This window comes from Drosophila serrata, unplaced genomic scaffold (genome assembly GCF_035046125.1).
Source record: "Drosophila serrata isolate PLE 108 unplaced genomic scaffold, ASM3504612v1 contig_100, whole genome shotgun sequence".
Lineage (NCBI taxonomy): Eukaryota > Metazoa > Arthropoda > Insecta > Diptera > Drosophilidae > Drosophila > Drosophila serrata.
Window position 1 is genome coordinate 1,544,178 of NW_028256998.1, and position 15,189 is coordinate 1,559,366.

At 35.6% G+C, this 15,189-nt stretch overlaps 1 protein-coding gene across 1 annotated transcript in view; it reads left to right on the plus strand.

Annotated features, from left to right (window-relative positions):
* Nucleotides 1–5,247: 5,247 nt before the first annotated feature.
* Nucleotides 5,248–15,189, plus strand: part of side-II (sidestep II transmembrane protein) — a 79,218-nt gene continuing 69,276 nt past the window's right edge. Inside the window, exon 1 of the mRNA XM_020954462.2 lies at nucleotides 5,248–5,912. The gene's annotated coding sequence lies outside the window, so the exon portion shown is untranslated. The remainder of the gene's footprint in view (nucleotides 5,913–15,189) is intronic.

The following is a 15,189-nucleotide window of genomic DNA, read 5'->3' on the forward strand; positions in this document are numbered from 1 at the left end:
AGCAATGCAAACGAGTGCAAATAAATAAAAACAAATAAAAAGCACTTCATATGCCAGGCGAGCATAAATAGACAGTTATATTGCCCACCCAAAACAATGCACGCGAGGGAGCAGCAGCCAAAGGTCCTGGAAGGGCATAGAGAAAGAGACAGTGGGCTATGTCCTGCGTTGCTATCGCACGCTTTTTGGTTTAGAGTTCAAGAAATCAAGATTTATGACATTTTTATTACAAAAACGAGCGCAGTTAGTTGTAGGCGGCGGACCAGCTCCTCCCCAATTTCCCCTCCACCCACACTCTCACATCCTGCATCCTTCTACGCTGACTTCAAAAATATGCAGCCAGGCGCGTCAAGCCATTATTTTGACTTGGGCCTTGGAATCGGAATGAAGGACACCGGGAGAAAAATGTATTTAAAATTTGAAAATTTAAATATATTTGTTGTTATTATTTTTGTTGATTTTTTAACCAGCTTACTTGTTTATTTATGGGGTTGGTAAAGGTCCTTGCAACATCTTTTATTGAATTTGCAGATTCAAACATATATTTAGAATTTACTAGTGATACCTTTTGTAGTAAATCCTCGCTTACTATATTTTGATTCATATTATTTTATATTATATATTATATATTCTTTCTTTCTATTTTAGTGCACATAAATTTTCTCTCAGTGTCCTTTGCTGGCGCTGGGATATGCCGCCACATGCAACGGAAGGCGCATAATTCACAAAACAGCAGGCGATACTGCACCACCGGAGAGTCGTGGGTGGTTCAGGGGTGATTCACGGGTGGTTCACGGGTGGTTCAGCTGGCAGAGTCAAATGCAATGGGAATCTGTGCAACGTATACAAGAACACTGCCCAGCATTCCACCTTAGGATGCTTTTTGACTCTCCATTTTAATATAAACAAATTGCAAAACGTTCTTATTTATGACATTTTTTTCCCTTCACATCTTTTGGTTTCTTCGTAGGTCTCAAAGTGGGGGAAAGCCATGGAAATGCTGAGTTTGCTTTAATATATACATATATATATTTTTGTGTTTTTCATGTTGCATAAATCTTTTATTTTTAGAAAGTGAGCCCATTGTTAGGCATAAATTGTAAGTGAAGAAATATAAATACAAAATACTATTATTATGCTTATTTTAAATTAACTACTTAACATAATTTCAAAAGTTTAATTATCGCTGTCCTCAGATAGAAACCTTGAGTTAATATCTGGGGAGAGTACACTTCTAAGCGATATAAAGATAATTTAAATATATTGTCTAATAACTTACTAGCTAGTCTGATCTTGTATAAATATTAAATAAATATGTATTCGCTTTTTGCAGAAATAAAGAATATATATTATTGGCTTGAGTTTTATGTACTTGGAGAAGATAGAAATTTTGTCCTTAACAGACTCTGAAATTTCTGAATTCTAATATATAGATATAACTTTTTTTAAATACAAAACTTGAATATATTAAGTTACGAAACAGGATGCTTTATTTGACCTTTTTATCTGTGATGTGACTGTTAAAATTTTTAAAATCAATCAACAATAATTTGTTCCATTTAATAACCCTAAACTTTTCTCTTAGTTTTATTATTATTTACCATACATAGTTGTTCTAGACATGTCAGGCCAGTGTGCCAAACGCTTTTCTATAAGTCTCCTTTGTTTTTTTCACCAAAATCGGTTTCTTTGCATATTTTCCTGTGGTTCCCCAGGATCCTAGGAACTCATGTCCTTGCAAAAGAGAAAAATTCCATTAACAATACGCATCAATTTGCATCGATCAGAGCGGGGCTAACAATATGTCCAATATGCCAAACAGAAACAATGAGGGCAAAACGAGAATAAAATGTGATAAAATGAAATGAAATAAAATCGAGTTGCATTCGTGGGAGTAAGATAAATTCTCTTCGCAGCTGTGCTAACGAGCAGAGCCCCGGGGAAACCAGGACGAATTTTCAGGACGGGGAATGGGAATGGGTCGGGTTGGGTTTGGTCTGGTTGTATAGACTTTTTGTCAAGGCAGCAAACAAACAAGTATTTGCTGAGTAATGCCAATGCTCTTATTTTACGCGGGCGGATGGGGGTGGCAGTGTGCCGAAGGACTCTTTCGGCAGCCATGTCCTTTGCCTTTTGCTTAATACAAAAGAAAATGGATGAGCTACTAAGCGTCGTCGCTGCCGCTGCAGTTGTTGCATTCGAATGTTGCACATTGCATTGACTGAATAAAATGAAATGAAAACGTTGCAACAAGCTAACAACGAACCCCTTTCCCCAACTTCCCCATGGAATGCACTTTGTTTCTATGACACTCTCCTCTTGCCCCCTGGATCCCCGGGGACCATCTTCATTCACTTTTCACTTTCCCGCTGCGCATGTGTTTTGTCTTTGTTTTGGCCCATTTATTTATTTAAGTCAATTTCGCAGAGTGTGTTTGAGCATTTTGTTGCAATTCGTTTTCGGGTTTCAGTTGCTGTCTGACATCTTCGCTGGCAATTTTTTGTCGTTTGCTTGCGTCCTGTATGGGTCGCGGAAAAGCGTGATGACAATTTGTACTTTGAGTGATTGCAGCTCCGCTCGATGGTACATAGGTTTGTCAGAAGTGCATCCTTTTCGAGCAATCAAAGTATCTGAAAAACTAGGCTAAACTTAATGTTAACTACCTGATACTACGCTACTTAGTACCAATAAAATATAACCAGTGATTTACTTTTAGTTTTTGTGTTTATAATTGATAACTATATTTTTGTCTCGTATTGAAGTGACTGAAGTGAGACCGTCTCTAAAGATTTACATGGATGAATTTATCAAATGGGATTAAAATAAATGCTGTGCAGCAATAGCTTTTATAATATCAAAATATGTATTCTTAAAATATATATTTGTTTTATTTTACTATGTTAATTTCTTTATTATTAAACTATAAAGTGCTAAAAGTATGTAAGAAGTATGTACACAGAAGTGCAATTAAAGTGCACTTTATATTTGTCTTGATGTCTCATAACTAAGCCAAAAAAGCATTAATTTTAATTCGGAAAGCTTTCCCATGTTAGTTTTTATTAGGTTAAATAATCTGCATACTCAATTTAAAAATGTTAAAAAATGTAATTTGTTATCAATTTTTGAAAATTTTAACGATGTAACCCCTTATAAAATTTTCAAAATTTTGAAAAAATTACATTTCTGCCGGAGATGGCTAGATAAATTCGGCTGTTGATGCTGATCAAGAATATATATGATTTATAGGGTCGGAAATGACTCCTTCACTTAGTTTTAAGCTTCTGACTAAAATTAAAATACCATTCTTTGTGTCCATATTTAGTTATATTTTTATATGAAAATTTGTAATAGAATCAAATTAAAAAAAACTCATAACTAAGCCAAAAAGCTCTAATTTTTTTTTCTGATATGTCTGTTTCAACTCGGCTGTTTATTCTGATCAAGAATATATATATTTTAGGATTGGAAATTACACCTTCACTTAGTTTTAAGCTTCTGACTGAAACTATAATACCATACTTTGAGTCGATAATTAACTATATTTTTATGTACAAATTTTGTTGACAAATCCATTCTTTAAAAACTCTTAACTAAGCCGAAATGGTATTAATTTTAATTCTTATGCTAGTTTATATTTCAATATTAAATCTGCATACTCATTTTAAATTAAAAAAAATTCAAAATTTGTGCCAATTTTTGCTCATTTTGACGATGTAACCCCTTATCTTTTTTTGAAAAAATGGAAAAAATGACTAAGATTTTGTAGTTAACCAGATCGTCTTAGCTATTTAAGCTGATCAATAATATACTTGATTTAAAGGGTCGGAAATAACTGCTTCGCAGAATTCGAAGCTTCTGACTGAAAATAGTGACCTCCAAAGGGTTATTATATCTAAGTAAATGTCATAATTAATTATTTAAAATATACTTTATAAAATCTAGTGTTTATTTATTCAATTAAAAAATACCTATTAAATGGCTGTACATTAAACTTATATTTCTTTATATACCTTTACATTGGTTTGAAACTCCACTAATCATATGCACTTACCAACTTTATACCTTATTTCCGGCTTTTATAAGAGTTGAACCATTTAAAAATAGAGAAATTTTCTCTTTCATTCGTTTCATATTCAGCTCTAGCGCTTAATTAATTGTGGTTTAAATGTTGATAATTTTAAAATTGTATTTGTAGTTATTAATTGTAAAGAATTGGATTATAAAACATTTGGATAAAATATGAGTCAACGGTTTTAACTGTATTAAAAAAAAATCAAATTTTGAATAGATATATACTTGTTGGGCGTCGTTCTTTGGTTAGTGGATATATTTTGTTTCTGTTTCCACTTACTATAGCTTATGTTTTGTGCAAATAATGATAATTTTTAATATTTTAATATGGTTTTAAGCGGTAACAGTGTTAATAAAGTTTTGATAATTTTTGTGAAGGAATCTCCATAAAACGTGGAACTTAAAAATATGATTATTTTTGGGCTTACATTTTTTTTGGTATTTGTAAAAAAATTTTAAAGCCCCTTTCCAATGCAAACTCGTTTAGAAGCTTCAGCAGAGGAAGATTTTTGCCTAATATTAGCAACAGGCAGAATACTATTAAAACCTTGAAATTAATAAATATTATTTGTGGGTTAGAAATTTTGTTATGAATATATTAAGCTTCTTACCTATATAAACTTTTGTAGAATCTTTAGAAATTTAAACTGAGAGCTGTAACTCTTTAGATATTTCGTTTTATGTTTATATTATCAACAGGCGGAATGATAAGGGATGTAAAGTTACCAATAGACAGAATGAAAAAAGGTTTATACTATATATTCGTAAAGTTCTCCTGTCCTATATAAACATGTCCTGTGAATTATAATAATTTGAGGAAAGCAACATAGCTTGAATTTACAAACATTTCCTGCCCAAGAAGAGCCTTATCTAGTAAAAGTCCTAGCGTGGCCGGTGAAACCTGACTAATTGGTGACACTAGGGCGACTTTTCGACTGTCATTTACTTTATCTTGTCCGATTTTCGCATTTGCACTTAATCAGAGAGTGCGACCTAGAGAGAGAGAGAGAGAGAGAGAGAGAGAGTAAGCTCTCTCTTTATTCAGCCGCCATTGAGTTTTCGTGTCTCGTCGCTCGGCTTCCTGGGCAGGTTCGGGATTGAGCCTCGCGTGAGCTTCGGCTGCCGATGGCCGGGACTTCGGGCCGCCGACTTCCGGTGGGGATTGTGGGGGCTTGTGGGACTCTGCGCTGGCTGGGCCGAGTCAGTTGAAGCTCAGCTGTCGGACTGTTTGAAACGTTTAAGCGGGGATGCTGGCGCTCGGTGCGGCAGCCGTCGAATAGCGAAGTTATCGGGCCTCGTCCTGCAAGGAGTCGGGTCGCGTAGTCGCGAATAAAGCATAACTGGTGCCGCCAACAGGACGAATTATCGAAATCAATAAGCGCTAATTAGAATATTCCGCCCCCGATTGGGAAGACCATTGAAGGGAAGCAGGGTTAGATTGGGAAAAGGGGAATACGGGGAGGGCGCGGGAAATGTTTGCGTGTTTATGTCCCCGCAATTGCTTGGGAAAGTGAGCGAAAGGAGCCGAAAGGAGCCATAGTTCCTTCTGGGCGCCCTAATTGCCCGCTCTCGTTCGCAGGCATACTACTATACTAAAACCAGCTACTAAGTATTGGCCAGGCCAACGCGGGTGTTTGTGTGCTGTGTTTTGTTTGTGTTTTGATGGTCACGTGGTCAGCTCCGTGTTGGCCCACTGCCTCCTTGTGCGTGACAAAAGTGCCGCAGCAACAGCAGCAACAGCAACATCAGCAACAGCAACAGCAGCAACAACATCCGAATTAGGAAACAACAATTGCAATAAAGGATTATCCTGCGTGGGACAAATTTAAATTGTTGGCCAGGTAAGTTGGCCTCACTTTTTGCTCTTTAAGAGTGACTTTTTTATTTTGTTTGCTGGGAACTTTGCAGGCTAAAGTTGAAATCGTCTCACGCCCCTCAGTTTTTTGCAGTGAGAGAAAAAGTATAAAATCGAACAGGTGGGGTCTATAATCCAGTGACTTTGGAAAAGCTAAAGGATAGAGTTTGCTATTGTATTTGCTCTTTCTGAAAACAATTTCGTGACCTTATGGAATATGTTGAAAAACTATTATGACAAGCTTATTCATTGATTCAAGGATTGCTGTCTCAGCTTTTGAGACTTTGTTTATTTAAATATGAAAACTAATTGGTTTTGACACATTTTTAAGGCGTTTTCCATTCATATTTGTCATATTATATTTTCATATTTATCATATTACACATACATGAATCCCGCAGACATTATTTTTTATTTAAATGCTTGTCTAAAATATGGTAAATGTATTATTTGCATATTAAACTAAACAATAAAATATATTAAAGTTAAAAGGGATTTTAAGACCAATTTAAATGTGTCTTAAAATTAGCAATGAAATAGCATAACTTAGAAACCTACAAATTAAAGAGTTTTAAAACCACTACTAATAAAATTCTGCTATAATAGTTCGACTTTAAATATTTTGTAAGCTGCTTTTGGAAACCTAATTTTAATAATTTCACAATGTATTTGGCCAGCCAGGATACTATTTTTAGAAAAATCTATAATAACCAAAAGTGTAATGATTTTGAAATTTACTAATTTGTATACAACTTTTGATTTATATATATATTTTTAAATATACATTTTTGAAGGTTTAAAAGTTGAATGTTTTTTTTTTCAAAAATTTCAAATTTATGAATCTCTCCTGACTTTGAACTTGGTCTTTTCCCGCAGTGTGGGCGTTGTGGAATTCGTGGTTTTAAGCTCTTGTCTCGATGCGCCAGTTTTTCACTTTCGCCGCCCTCCCGATTTTTCCCTCCTCTCTAGCAACTTCTACACGTATTCCCCCGTGATCTCCCCCTTCTCTCCCGACGCCACTGGGCCGCGCCGATTGCCGTAACTTAAAATGCGCCAACTGACTGCCAGAAAGTTGCCAAAAACTTTTGCCTAAAGTTTATTTACTTGTTTTTTTTTCCCCTCAGTCTTTTTTTTGCTCATCTTTTTTTTTTACTTTTTCTGCGCTGCCTAACTGATCTTTGTTGCCATTGTCTAGCAATGCAAAATATAAGAAGGAGAATGGTGAAAAAATGTTGCAAGTAGAAAAGACGTAGAGGTTAAGGGGTTATGGGGTTACGGAAACCTGAAATTTATGAACAAAAAATTTAGTTTGTTTTTTATAAAGTGTGCTATATTTTTAAGTATATTTTAAGTTCTTAACTATTTTTTAAGTCAGATTATTTAAAAAGTTATAGCAATTAAAATGAGCCGTGAAGCATACTTTTGCAATGTTTCTCTTTTTAGTTTTTCTTGAAAACACTTTTTTTTAAACCAGCGTACATTATTTTCTTTACTTTCTTTGGATTAAATTAATACTAGATATTTTTAAAAAGTTTTTCCAGATTGCTTAATAGCATTATTTTTGAAGGAAACTTTGGCCAAGATATATTAAGCCTAAAATCTATAATCTAAAACCATTTGAAAATATTGTGAATGTTCGTTTGATTTGATAAAAATACTTGAAAGTTATTCATTTTCAACAATTATTATGCAAATATTTTACAAAAAAAAAAGGAATCATTTTACAATTCACAAAAATTGTTAGAAGGAAAATTAACTTTATAATCTTCTTTTTGAAAGAGATCCCTTTATTATCTTAAACATTTTTCCCCGATACCTTTCCGACTTAAGACCGACCTTTGACTGTATCAAATGAAGATTAAAATACTTTCTGTTGATATAACCTTGGGATGTTTATAAAGTAAATACTCCTGAAATTGATGTTCCATCGAGGTTAGATATTTGCAGCACGTGGGAACGAACACACAGTAAAGTTTCATGGACTTGGGCCAAGTTAACTTTTGAACCAACTTGGCCCGAAGCAGGCCCAAATGACTTTCAGCTGTTTATTAAATTTGCATGCCGCCTTTCATTAGAGAAAAGTGACAACTTTCCGTTCGAGCTTCTTTAGCAACCTGTTCTGCCAACGGAGAGGACATTTTGAACTTAATTTCAGGGAAAGTAAATAAATTGGTTAAGCAGTTGTGGAAGTGGAACCCCAGTAAGGGAAAGAGTAATATTTAAATCTTGTTGAGAATTGTCGAACTCTGGCTCTTATTTTTGGACAATTAAAATATGCAAATGAGCCACTGGGCAAAAATCCACCCAAAATGGACACGCACGAATACCCCAAAAATAGATATATTAGCCTCGTTTAGACTCTGACTGTGAATGTGCGCTGCCACCCACAGATACAAATGCCGAGATAGAGATACAAATTTGTTGGCTACATTTTTGATTGGCTCCCTCGCGCACTGCCCACAAAACATTTTTGACAATTTCGAAAAGCCTAATGGCTAATTGAGATGGAGCAGGGTAGACCCTGTCGCCTGCCTGCAATTGTTGTCCCACGGATTTATGGCGAAAAGTCAATTACGTGCAATGTGGGAAAGAGATACATTTCCCGCAGGGGATTCACAGTTTTCGTGGCGGGGGTTAGTACACTTGACAGAGCTACTTATTTACTATACTTTATATATGGGGCTTATCGGTGGTTCGTATTTTTCCCTCGAATGCGTACTTCAAAAAGGCATTAAGCCAAAGTGTATAAACAAAAGTTATGCATACCCAACCTTAACCGACGACGGGTTAATGTGATTTTAATGTACTTTTTACCCCACCCTTTACCCTCCGACCTCTTATCCCTTCACCCCTCCGAGTTCTGTACAAGTGTGTGTGTGTGTGTCGAGTGAGTTAAAGTTTTATGCAATTTCATCGCTCTTTTTTTTAATGCGTACATTAAGAAAGTTTTTGTACTTCTTGGCAAGTTTCTGCAATTGTGAAAATTGAATAGTAAATCTTGACATATAAATTTGACCTGATTTTGATGAGCCACGTCAAAGATTGCAAGAAGTTCTTAATTTTAAAATGTTCTGAAATGTAAAATTAATTTGAAGTGTTCTTACAAGATTTTGGGAAGAGATTCTGAGGAAGGAGAGTGATGCCTTCCTTTGAACTTCAGCTGCTTGACAATGTTTTCTTTACTATTGAATATATGTGTAATTTCTTTAGTAGTTATATTTTTCTAAATCCACTTAATCCTCAGCACGGAAATCTTGATTTCTCGAACATTAATATACTCTATAAGACCTAACCAATAAGGCCACTCAAATCCTACAAACAAATTGAAAATATGAGGCTTCTATACCAATAAGGACAAAGTGGTTTTGCGTGTGTGCAGCTCCTTACAGGATAACAAAAGGCGCTAGAGGGAACATTTTCCACGCTTTTGAAATCAATCTTCCTAATGACAGACAAACCAGACGGAATCAAGCAACTTGAATAAAAGGCTCCTCTGCCTGGTAGACACGTGCGTTATTCTGTGAATTTCACGCTCAAGTATCTGGCACTTGGAGCCGGTAATCGATCCAAACAGCAACAGAATGAAATGGCATAAAAAGTGTATATTAACAAACGGCAAACAAAACCTGACGTGGCACGAAAACGCACAAACAAAAAAACAAACGAAGCAAACAGATGTTGGCATTGGCTGCAAATGATTCCGAAACAATTTTCACCTTTTGAAGGCGCTTCAGGGGAAATCCTTGGGGAGTTTAGTTTAGTTCTTGGAACAGGAAATACAATTGTAGTCCTCGCTGGATAGCTTTTTGTGGCCAAATGTCTGGCTTTGTCTCAAATTGATTGATTTGTAAGCAAAGCAATATATCTAAAAAGAAATTTGGGATTATTTACAATGAATAGAATTCATGAATACTAAGTTTGATGGTTTTGTAACGAAGGTGAAGTGAATGCTAATGCAAAATTTGTTGAAATTTAAAATAATTCTTGTACTAAGATTGGTTTGCCATTAAATTTTAGTGAGCTAGCTTCAATACTAAAGTGTAGAGTATTTCTTAAAGTCAAAGAGTCCTGTTGGGAATTTTAGTGGCTCTGCCATTTCGAGTGGCTTCGTTTTGGCCTTTGCATTTATATTGTATATATTCAATGATGAGTATGTTATTTTACCGAAATGAAACATTATTTTGCGCAATATTTCTGCCTTTTACGATGCCAATGGCCGACGCCCTCAGTGCTGGGAATTCTGTGTGTGTGTGGGTCACAGGACTCTCCGCCAAGTCCTCGTCCTTGTGGCTCTCTCATCTCATCGCCTGTGTGTGTGTGTAAGTGTGGCTTATCTGCAAGTTTGATGGATTTTTATCCCTTTCGGCCGCTTCTCCGTTTGGGCCTGCCTTACTTTTATTATTCGTTAGGTCTTACTCGCCTCCAAGCCACATCTTTTTTGTGGGCTCCTTGGAATTTGCTTCCGGTTTGGCTTGAAGGTGGGTTTCTGGTCTTTTCTGGTGTTTTTCCCTTTTATTTTTTTTTGCTACTGCTCTCGGTGCAATTTTATTATGCCGCCACAGACGCACGCATTTTTATTTATTGTATTTTTCCCTTTTTGCCCTCCGCTTGGCATTTATTTATACTGGTTACATATTCCGTCTCTGTCCCAGCTTCTGTCTGTCTCTATCTGTTTTTATTTTTATTTTATATTTTTTTCTGCGGTGTTGTCGGTGAATTTATAAATATAAATGAGTTTTGCTCGATGAAGGTTAAATTGAAATTTACTTCGGTTTCCTTTTACAAGAGCAGACAGGATCAAGGATACGGGGCAGGGAGCCAAAAATAAGTTGTTTAGCTTGATTGGTATGCCGCCTCGTATGATGGAAAACCTGGTGAAAAGTTGTTTAGAACTCGGCATTTCCCCATTTTAATTTTGCCAAGCAACCCGTCCTTATCCCTTATTCATGTGCTTTTTCTTTCCTTATTTTTTTGGTGTGAAAACTTTATTTATGTCTGGCTGCCTTTTGTTTGGCCTTATCATTTGTCAAAAAAAAAAGAAAAACTTCCTCAAATTGAATATTTGCATAAGTTTATTGAATCAGCGCCATCGGAGGGGGAAATGCTAACCAAACCGAGGGGCGAGCACTCACTCATTCATTCAGACCTTCTATCCCCATTTGTGGCATCTGTTTGATTTGTATGTTCAGGGCTTTTCCCTTGGCCAACTCCATTTCTTGATTTTTCGTCCTTTTGTTAACTTTTTCTTCCCATATTTGGAATAGAATTTGCAATAACATGTTTCAGTTTCAAGTCAGTTTGAATATGAGCGCTTGTACACTCTGCTTTTCACTGTTAAGTATTTCATTGCTAAAATTATGGCGTTTTGTATTATATTTTTTCATATATAGAAATAAATTTTTAGAGGGGATAAGTCCGAAAAAATATATATGCAAACATATTTAGCTTAATATTCTGTGGAAAATATCATTAACTTTAATATATCGAAATTTGAAATAAAGGATATACCACATTTAACTTTATTATACCGATATTATCGAAAACTATAAATTAAAAGGAATTTGGATTTATAAATTGAAAAATAGTATCGATTTATTGCGACGTTAAAATATTTCCTTTTTTTATTGCCTGTTGCTATACAGTATTGATATATTGACATTCTTTTCCACATAAAATTCATTTATATTCCGGGTTTTTGTATTTAATAGATACTATTTTGATGGATAAAACTGTAGCGATTATGTTTATTAATATTTTCTTAAATACCCTGGGTATTATATAAATTGATAGAACATTTCAAATGTTGTGCACTTAAGTTCGGTATCTTATTTATTATGATAAATGTACATGTTATGTGATTTATATATACTAATATATCGAAATAATGCACGACATTAACTTCTATATTTTTCTATAACTCAGTAAACTAAGAGAGGCCCAAGTAACACTCATTGCTATCATTGAAGGCCGTAAATATTTATCTATAACTAGGCTATCAAAGATAATCAAGCTGGGAGCTATGCTAGAAGCTCGAAAACAATTTGATTGCGATTGGTTGACCGCAAGAACATATAAACAATAAATATTTATAGATGGTGTGCGGGAATGCGACATGAAAAGATATTTCCCCTGCGAGGACATAAATTTCGCCCTCTGTGCTGTGGCATAAAGCCAGTGGCTTAAGTGTTGGCCATATGTCAACCAAGGACTTGCCCCGTCTTTACATACATGTGTACATATAGATTTATTTGTGCGAATGTACAGGAATCCGGAAGCATTAATCTCAACGACACTAAAAATCAGATATGTACGCAATCGAATCGTTCGCGCCCCCATTAATGTCGTAATATGAAAGCAATTTTCTTAAATTTTTCGCATATTAAACGCTTTTGCCATTAATAATGTTTTTGGCAAATCAAATGGGAGGAGGAGTGAGTGGCCAGCGAAGAGCAAAAAAACAACTAAAGGAAAATTCTGTGCATGTTCCAAATGATCGCTTCAATAACCACAGAGACTATAAGAAACAGGCAAAACAGGCAGAGTCCTGTGAACAGGGAGCAGGAGGATGCGGAAGTGAGTGGCTGAATGAATAACTGACTGAATGACCAGCGGTCGGAATGAGGTAGCAGCAAGTGCATGGCAGATTGAAGTGACGGACTAAGAGATTGTTTGCTCTGGCCCGGCCCTTTGCACATGATAAAAATTTATTTAGACCAAATAGAAAAGAATGAGACTGGCGGGAATAATAAACTACAACGGACCAGTCGGCCCAGACACAAAGTGAGAGAGGGCCAATCGAGGGTCAGGAAGTGCCCGGGCAGCCATCATTGACACAAGGGGAGAGACGTGGCGAGGCGAGTGCCCTGGAATGCCACAACTATTGTCTAGATTGCCTTCGTGCATGAGTCCTTACTCGGCTGCAGGAGATCCTTGCTCCGGGCACTTCAGTTCCATCCATCCGTCCGTTTCTCTTAGGCAGCCACTGAATGACAGGCCTCCAACGATGACTGCATGCAATAAAATATGTCCATCAAATGTTTCCTTTCATTCCGATTTCAGCGTTACGTTACGTTACGTGTGTTTAATGCTTTATTCTAAGGGCTCAGGGATGACATGGCTTCGTACTTAATATTTTATATATTTGATAGGAAAGAATAGCAAACCAGATTGTTTAAGTTGTCTTAACATAAGATGTAGGGCTAAGGGGATTATTAAAGCATTTGTAGTTCTTAGATATTAAAACTAGAAATTTATTTGTGTTAAAATGTTGTTTTGAAACTCATGTAAGATTTAAGTAAATAAAATATGTTAAGTTTAGCCATTCATTTACATTATATTTTAATGTATACTTTTATCACTATAAATAGTTAGGTAGTTTATGTATTTAAGTATGTTAAGCTTGGAAAACTGATGTAAAATCAGAAAGTTACATATTTTACGTTCAATTATATATGCTTAAAATTACTATATTATTATTTTTAAATTTTATATTGCAGCCTTATTACCGAAATATTTTATTTTTGCCAGTCAAGCTATTTTTAGGTCCTCAAAACTTAATTGTGGTGAAATAAGAGAATCTTGAATTTTAAATATTTAGGTTGTTTTGTATTACATTTTGAAAAAAAAAAAAACATAAATATGAGTCAAATCTTGTTTTATGCCTAATACATATATTTTTTTATTGAACTTTATGCATGCTAACTAGTTCAACTCTTAAAAGTGTTATATATTTATGTATTGTTTTAATATTGTGTATGTAAAAGCATTTTATGCAATTTACTTAGAGGATTTTATAATTTTGAAATGTAATTTTATTTTAAATATCATATATATTCTGATGCGTTAATTTATTTTTTTAAACATATATAGTAAATTATATATATTTTATATACCCTGAAACAAGTTATGTATTTATAAATCTTTTTCGTGAATTACATTTATCTTAGCTTGTACTTTTAAAGGGTATTTATTATTTGAACATAGCCTCCTGCACTTGTTCCTTTGCCTTCAAATCTGTGTTTTTTTTTTAGTTTTACGGACTTGTCCCTCGGACCAACCCCACCAGTGTCCCCTCTGTGTTTGTCTATTGGTTGGATGGTTCTGTTGCTGGTCGCTAGCTCGGCCGGCCGACGTTTCCGTTTCCGCTCGCTGTACGCCATGTTGGTTTTGCCATTGCCCATTTGTTGTTTTTGCTGTTTGTTGTTGGTCGTTCTTTGTGTGGGTTAATGTGCGCACTCGACTGTGCGCAAATTGCTCAAGTGTAGTTCAAGTTGAGTCCCCTCCTGCTGCACCTCCCCCCCTCACCCACTTCTCTGGCAGCTTAAATATTTCCAACCATTTTTTATTTTTATTTTTTTGTTTGCGGAAGGAAAGAACCTTAACACAATTTTTTGTTTTTTATAATTTCGAGCCGGACCATTAGTTTTATCATCATTATTTTGTGCTGATGGAGGTGGGAGGAGGTAGGGAAGCATCGTTATTCTTATGATTATTATTATATTGCCCCACATTGGCACCTTTCCGGCGTTTGTTGCTTATCTGCCGTTCATATTTTTTGGTCGCTTATTGTGCTGTCTTACATTCTTATCATTATTAAGGAGCAGGACGACACTCGGCGGACGCGTTGACAAAATGACAATGGCACGGAGCAGGAGATGGAGATGGAACAGGAAGATCCTTGGGTGGGGGAAAGAAGGAGGAATACCGGCCAAAAAAATAAGAAAATGTTGCCCAACTTTGGGTTGATTTTTTGGTTTGCTTCTTTGTTGCCTATTGATTTGCCTTTTTGTCTATGCCATCCCATCGCCAGCATCCTTTCCATCTCCACCATCTTGACGGTTCTGGGGCCACCTTTTTGGGTCTGTTTATTGGCGCTACCTTTTTCGCCTTTGTCAGCGTTTTGTCCTCTTCCATGGCTCACCTTTAAGTTTCTTTTCCCCTTCCTCGTCCTCGCTTTGTATATTTGCAAATCATTATTATTTTCTGGGGACATCTTCTCTCCAACAGAGATACATGAGATGTCTTTTTGTTCTTCAGTCGTGTGTCAATTTTTTTCCTACCGTTATTTTATGTCAGTTATTTCTCTCCAGGTTTTTTTTCTTGGTATTTTTTTTTTAAAGGAAAAGCAATATTTCTCGTCCTTTGTTGGATATTGCTTATGGCGAATTTTATCGTTGCTTGCCAATCTAAAGATTGTCGAGGAAAGATATTTTTGGCTGGTAGAATGTGGGGTTGACAAATGGAAATTGTAACTTTTTTGTTTT